Here is an 8,013-nt window from a genome sequence, read left to right on the forward strand (position 1 = left end):
AAGAAAATGAAATTTGGTTTTTGAATTGGGAGCACGCCCACTGTGCAAGCCTCTAATGGAATGGAATGAAGGCTGCGGCCTACGAAAATCCAAGTTTTAATTTTGAAAGTTTAATTTGGCCCAGTTGGTTAAGGCCCGACGTTTTTTTTAAAACTTTGGTTTCGCGGTCCACTTTTCAAGTCCACAATCGGTTACAAGCTCAGCTGGGTTTAAACCCAGAGTCCAAAATACAAGTCCAATGAAAGAATTTAAACAAGCCCACACAAAATAAATACAAGCCCACAAATTAAACAAACAAGCCCACAAATAAATTATTACAAACCCAAAATAGAAAAATAAAAAGCCCAAAAAATTGGGTTAATTATTACAAGCCCACAATTAAAGAAATTTGGAAGCCCACAGGTTGGGTTCTCTCAATGGAATGGGTTTAGGCTTACCTTTGTAGCACAGCCCAGCTGCTCTGATATTGTTGCAAAAACCCAGTTGGGTTTTGGTTCTTTTCCTTGGTGGCGTCCCAGCAGAGGAAGAACAGGTTCAGAACAGCAGGTCCAAGAGCAAATGAAGTGAAGCAGATGCAGATGCAAATGCTATGAAATGCAAAATAGCTAAGACAAACACAGATAAAACACAGCACCAATCCCCGGCAACGGCGCCAAAAACTTGGTAGGCTTCTAAAAGGTCCTAAAAATTATCCCCGGCAGCGGCGCCAAAAACTTGGCAGGCCCGGAGATATGTATAAAATTAAGCGCAAGAAAACGGGGGCCTACAGTAATACCGCAAGTGCACGGTCGTCAGTTATAGCTCGTGCAAGTACGGGTCGATCCACAGAGATCGGGTGTGTTTGGAGTGTTCTAGCTAATTGGGTTCCTAAATTGCTATTGGGCTATGAAGCCTTTTGGCTTAAATTGGGCTTTGAGTGCTAATGGGTTTGTTCACAATAAAATGAACTGAGCTTGGGCTCAGTTGGTCTTTGAAGTGTGAATGGGCTTTGGCCTTAAACTTAGGCTTTTGATTAAGCCCACAGTTGATTTGGATTGGGCCTTAATGAATTTGGGCTTTGGATTCAGTCAAGGTTCTGGGCTTGGTTACTGAGGACTGGGCCTTAGGCTTCACTGAAGTGAATTGGGCTCAGCTTGAATTGAGATTTGGGCTTGAGTGCACAGCAATGGCCTGAATTGGGCTCAGCTGGCTTTGGCAGGCAGCAGCAGTAGTAAGACTGCACAGCAGAAGGGCAGCAGCACAAGTGAAGCAAACAATGCAAAGCAGCAGAAGTGAAGCAAACAATGCAGTAAAAGAAAACAGCAACAGCAGCTGCAGGGCAGATAGTAATGCAGCAGGAACTGCAGGAAGGCAGCAGCAGCAGCTGCAAGGGAAGAAGTGACAGCAGCTTAGCAGGGGAAGTAAGGCAGCAGCACAAGTGCTGCACAGCAGGTAGTAGCAGCAGCAGGAGCAAGAGCTGCACAGCAAGTGAAGGCAGCAGCAAACCAAAGGAAAACAACACAGTGCAAAGCAAAGATGAACAAAAGCAAATTGAACCAAGGCCTAAGGCCAAGGGCAGAGATGAGGTGAAGAAACTGACATGAAGCAAGGCTAGGCAGAAAACATTCAGGAGGTAAACTCAAAGAATGGAAGAGAACTAGCTTGCTATAAGCACTAGTTTCTCCCAATGCACAACCAACACTACAACCTAAGCATACAACAAGAATGGCAAGAAAATCAGCTTGCTATGAGCACTGATTTCTTGCCATTGCACAATTAGCACATTGCTTCACATATACCTAGCCTAGCATTCCATTATGTTAACAGTGACAAAGCAATGAGGATAACATGTAAACAAGAACATCATACATTAACAGTAAACAACACTAACAGGAATTGAAAACAAGAAATGATACAGGCTAACACATTAACAGATCTATGAACACAAGCATAACAAGAATACTAAGCAGTGGAATTGGAAATGAAACTAAGCAGCAAATTGAACTGAAAAGAACAACATGAACAGAACTATGAACATAAGCATAACAAGTGAACTGAAATGAGCACAACTGAAGTGAACTAAAATTAACATGTGAACTGAAACTGAAATTGCAAATTAAAATTTAACATTTAACAGGACAAGCAGATTAACAGAACTTAGCAGTTCTGGATGCAGGCTAATCCCAACATAAAGTTTTTACATCACACCCACAGGGCTATTTATACCCACAGACACAATTTCCCCCAAAATACAAAATTAGGGTTCTTCACCTAAATCCCAAAATCAAACAGAAATTAGGTAAATTATTTCTACCTAAATTGACAGTACAAATCAGACCCATATCCCTACTCTAGCTTCCCTATGCTCTCCCTAACAGAAATTAGAGCTTACTCGAAAATACCCAAATTAACTGAAATCAGGGTTTGATTTTTTTTTACCTAATTTGATGTGATAACTCCCAATTCTTCTCGACCCATGCTTCCATTTGTACTCCTCTACCTCTCCATAGCTTCAATTTCTCTCTAGGTCACCTATTTCATCAACCTCTCACGCCTAGGGTTTCATGGATGAAACGTGAGAGATGGAGGGAATAGGGGTCTAGATAGGTAGTTAGTGATGATGTGGTGTTTGGTAGTGATTAGGTGGAGGTTAGGTGGTAGAGATGGTGGTGACAGAGGTGGAGAAGGTGGTGGTGTACGGTGGAGAAGATGGCTGTTGCAGAGGAGGTCGAGAGAAAGAAGAAGAAAGAAGTGAAGAATGGGTCGAGTTTAGGGTATAGGTATAGGTTGCTAGAGTGTTGAGCGAATCCATCGAGTCTTGATGTTCTGTGATTCTGAGCTGCGGGATGCGGAGATGGTTGGTAGATCTAACGATGAGATGAGAGATGAATCGATGCAACCGTTGGATTTTGAAACACAACGAAGTCAACGGTGTTAGATGATGTTAGGTACTGTAGTGTTAAGCGGAAGTATCGAGATTTGATGAGCAGGCAAAGAAACGACCGTAGGATCTAAATGTGATCTAATCTGAAGGCTTGGAATTTAAGCGCTGTGGTGTTTGGCAGAGACTTCAGATTTTGATGCTCTATGAATGAGAGACCGTAGGATGATGAGTTGGATCCAATCTGACGGCTGAGAATGGAGGCGGTTTTGGTTATAGAAAATGGGTTTGGGTAAGGGTTTTGGGCCTTGGGTATGCCAAGCCCATATCTTCTTTAAGAGCAATTCTTCCTTCTTGAGCTCATTTCTAGTCTTTTGGGCTTATGCGCACCATTCTTCGCGGCTTCCTTGCGTAATTTCTTCCGGCTTTTCACTACTCTTCAGCTCTTTTCTGCTCCGCAACTCATCAAATCTTTATTTACTACCTAAAAAATGCAAAATTAAGTAAGAAAAATATTTATTCTTGAAAACAATGAAAATACAGAATATGGGATAAAATGTAGAATTAATGCATAAAAGATGAGTTAAAATGCCAACAAAAAGGGATAAATATATACAATATTTGGCACTCATCAGATAATCCTCGCATTTTCTGGGTTCGAACAAATGTAATCTATCCATGGCTCTCAAGACGCGTGAGACTCAGCGGATAATCGATCATTGTTCGAAGGAAAGACATAATCCCCTCGATGAACAGCTAAATGGGGAGTATTTTCGAAGGAAGGTATGAGAGGCGCCTCTGCTTGAGGACGAATAAGCCATCTTGCGAATCCGGATGGAAAATAAGGATGAGGATTTAGCATACGGGCGATCCAGACATCATCAGCGAGGAAAATAGTAGTTCCATCATCTGCAGCTGGTGGTCGTATCTTATCTCTGAGCTGGGGATTACTCCTAAACCCCTCGAGTATGTATGATTCCGGCCGGGGAGGTGAGTCGTTAGACATGGTTAGTAAAAGAAGATAAGGAGAGAGAAAAGGAAGGAAGTAAAAGGTGGGGACTTGAAAGCGAGGTCTCCTCTATTTATAGGAAAGTAAAAGAAGGAGTAGTTACTGAACAGACCAGTAACAGTGGAACTTCAAGAGTCGTGGTATGAAAACCACCCACGACTCTCCGATTGTAACCATCATAAAAGGAGCGGTTACTGAGTGGGTTAATAACCAAAGCATCCCAAGGAGCACGATTTGAAAATTACTCATTTAGAACCTGTTGCGTCAACATGTGACTGTTGACACGGTCTTTGACCGATCAAACAATCAAGGGAGTAATGTTGATACATGAAAATAATCAACCCTAAAATGGGTATCCCCTTAGCTAATCAAGGGTCCCTTCTAGAGGGGAGGAACTAAGGGACTAGGCCTAACCCATTGAGATGGGATAGTTCTAGTCTATCTAAGGTTATATTAAGGGTAATTGGGCCTTGATCTAAGAAAGAAGGTCCGTTAGGGTTTAGTATTAACTTAAGGAAAAGGAAATGGTAGTTTAGTAATATGTTGATCTTACGGGCACTTATCCATAAGAGGATCATTATAAAAGGAAAGAGGATACACTTCTTGAGATTATCATTAATTCCCCATTACTTCCGTAACCATATCTTCTCCGTGGGAATACTTTTTGTGATTAGGGCTAGTTCCTCCTTCCCACATTCTACCCATCAACAACGACTGTCACTTGGAGGAGAGATATGTAACATTCCAAAGAACAATTTCTTTGAGGAGAGCTGTGTACACTCCAAACAGCATGCACGCTTGGGGGCGAGTGACATGACACCTGAGTATAATGGGGAATTCTATTGCAGACAATCACAGACAAAGAGAGCTATTACAATAAATAATAAGATGGCTTTTATTTTGTGCGTTCTTCACATCCAATTGCATCAGATTCGACAACAATTTTTCAAGGGGTTTCCGAGAAGTGCCCGGAAGATTATCGTGTTGTCCAACTGTATTAAATGTCAAGAACTAATTTTGATGCCTCTACAACTGAGTTGGTTTGCTATTCGCAATGTGATCAAGCTAGACCGTAAATTAAAGGCAAAATAGTATCTCATGAAGACGTGAAACAGCCTGTATAAGTTAATAAAAATATTTCAAGAAAAACAACTGGTACTTTTGTTTGCAAGAAAGTATGAAGGTGAAAGATCATAAAGACGCGCATTGCAGTTAAGGGGAGCAAGCTAATATGCTGGTGAAAAATTCAGATTAATTCATCGGCAGCTCGACAACTCCGTCAAGTATGAGATCATCATGATATTGGTCATATATTGCAGCACCAACCTGTCTAAAGAGTGTTTGCATGTGCAGTTTCATGCTCGTCCTATCTAAGAAACAACAGTGATGCGTTCTAGTCCTTTATGTCTGGTTTTTCCTCTATGCTCATTGTTGCTGTTTTTAAAGAGCTTAGTGCCTCAAAGTCTGAACTTGCCAATACTGGAGTTATGGTTCAAGAGTAAAGTGGAAGAAAAAGAAAATATTATTACCCTTATAATGCAACCAACATGATCATGTGAAGGTGAAATTACTAGCATAAACAAGTATTTGCATCTGCTATAGTGGGCGCACTTGTTCGAGATCAAAGTTCGTGTGAACTTTTATAGCTGAGTTTGTGGAAGTTGTGTTGATTTTTAATCCACAACTAGATCGAACAAATCATTTGTGCAACATGGTCTTTAATTGTTACGTCGTGTAAAAGTACCACTTCCAGCAAGCATCAAATTATCATACTATTGTGGGCTTCGACAACACATGAACAAGCAAAAGCAAGTTTACTAGCATAAACGATTACTTCAGTTCCTCCGTATGCGACTACGCTGCTACAGACAACTTATTGTATGCGTACCAGTATCAAAACAAATCGGTCAGTATACAGAAAGTTTTCGTCATTTGCTGGGTTATCTCAATCCTCCTCAAAGTCTCCTCATAGTTATGGTTTCTCAACACAACTGGGGAAGTAATTATGAAGAAAAATAAAGACATTCAAACTGTTACGAGGAAAGCTGCCAGTTTCGTCATATTAGAATGTTCTTATACAAAAAATGCGATCACGTACTCTGTCCCACTATCTTCACCTAATATACAAAAGAGTGTCCGCACCACAAAAACTGTGAGATATCCCGGCCGGAACTCTACTGGTGAGTTCAAAAAGATGCAGCTTGACGAAAAAGAAAATTGCTGCATAAGGTGCAAAGGACAGAGCGCCCTTACCGAGTTTTGAAGCTGGGAGCAAGTCAGTACTCCCAAGAATCTGGAAGTACCTCTCCAATTTCTTCCAAGAATAGTTGCAGCTGCAATTCACGGGATTTGGAGTTATCTAATTCCTGGCGCGCTCCAGCCAACTCTTCGGTCAGCATCTTTATAGCGGCAGACAACTCAGTATTTTTGCTCTCCAACCGTGTGATTTCCAGTCTCAAACCGGCATCAGCACCACCTTCTAAAGCACGTCGGTTTAGCGCACCATTTAGTTGAGTCACGGATTTCAGAAACTACGGGGGTAAGAGTAAATAATATTATGCCTCTTATCATCTTAGATATTCAAGATATACAAGATATACAAGAAATAAGCCGCCATTTGAAGGAAGCAACTTGAGCAAATAAGTATTGTCAGGCTAAAGCATTAAACTAGTGCTTTTAAATCTTGATATATAAGCAAATGTGATCGAGCTAGCCTCTTTAAATTAGTTGAGTACGAGTCATGTCATTTAACCAAGGGCACGGATAGTGAGTTGATCGATTCACTTACCTGGTTGTAATGTTCTGTCATGGTTTTAAGCAAAATGCTGTGATCAGTCACATTTATTGGCTGGACTGGAGATGGAGAGGCAAGGGAAGGTCGACTAATGCCAGGGTCAGATTGCGGGATTGAAGTGGGCCGGCATACTCTAACATTTTCAGTCTCCGGACAAGGGTTAGTCGAGTCACTTCCCATCATTCGAAGTTGGACAAGGGTTCAGATGGCAAGGATGGTTGGATAACTTTTTCTCCATCATCACGAGTAGGTTCTCTGCAATCTGAAGCATACGAGAGTGAGAATTCAATCATCAAGTTTAGAGTAATCAAGCGTAGAGATATGAGATATTTATAAATGTACCTGGTGATAAAACAGCGTCATGGGCAGTTGTCGCATTGTCTTTGCTAGATAAGGTGTCGTCAGCAAAAAGAGTGTTGGAGACTCCACGAAGCCTCTTGAAACGTGTTTTTCCATTGCTTGCTCCAATGTCATGGGCATCCGAGGAATTAGCCCCAGACGTTTTTGTCTTATAATATCTTCGAAGAATTCTAATCAAACTAGAAGGAGTAGAAGATCCTTGAAGATCTCTATCATAACGCCAATCAACAAACTCATCAGAAAATGACACATCAAACAAGCTTCTCGGTAGATCGAAGAATTTTTCTATACGAACGTCGCTGCTGCCATCAACTACAGGACCATTTGGGTGTGCATTTTCAGCCAAGCATCAAAGATTAATTCGATATAACAGAAGTGTTGATCCCATCTTTTGCAGCATGTGGGGAACCCATCGAGACAAAATTTTACATTTTGATGTTTGCATTCACAAGAAAAGACCTTCCACGGGAGACCAGATATCTATCGACCGGATGGAGTTATAAACTTTTGAACGTTTGCCGGCAGTATGAAGCGATATGATAGGTTTTGAATATGGAAAGCACCCGCTTCAACGCAAAACAAAGAGATGATGCATTTGATGTGATGAAACTACCCATGCATTAAGGAGCGAACAAGTAAAAGAATCCACAGGCATTGGGAATACGCAGGCGAACTGATAAAGTTTAACTACCACCTCATCATTACGAACCGGGTCAGTCAGGTTCTTCATCTTAGTGAATTTTACAGATTTCGGAATGTTGAACATTCTCCAAACCTCCTCATCAGAAAGACTCTTAGCATTTGGAACGCACAGTAAGGTACCGCCGAGGTGAAATCGTCTGAATCGCTCGAGAACAACATCAATTTGCGAAGATGGAGGGTACATTTCTACAAGTACAAAATAATATGTTCGAAATGAGGAACAAACAGTTAATGCAATGGCAAGGAAAAATCAATCTTAAACATTCAAGAGTCAACACATCAATAAGC

The 8,013-nt window shown here is 41.2% G+C and overlaps 1 long non-coding RNA gene across 1 annotated transcript; it reads right to left on the reverse strand.

Moving 5' to 3' along the window:
• Window positions 1–6,201: 6,201 nt before the first annotated feature.
• Window positions 6,202–7,443, reverse strand: LOC113293875. The gene is made up of 3 exons (XR_003332638.1): window positions 7,006–7,443; window positions 6,658–6,925; window positions 6,202–6,400 (listed from the first exon to the last, which is right to left on the reverse strand). It is a non-coding gene; the product is annotated as an uncharacterized LOC113293875 (long non-coding RNA).
• Window positions 7,444–8,013: the final 570 nt, after the last annotated feature.

Source organism: Papaver somniferum, chromosome 7 (genome assembly GCF_003573695.1).
Source record: "Papaver somniferum cultivar HN1 chromosome 7, ASM357369v1, whole genome shotgun sequence".
Lineage (NCBI taxonomy): Eukaryota > Viridiplantae > Streptophyta > Magnoliopsida > Ranunculales > Papaveraceae > Papaver > Papaver somniferum.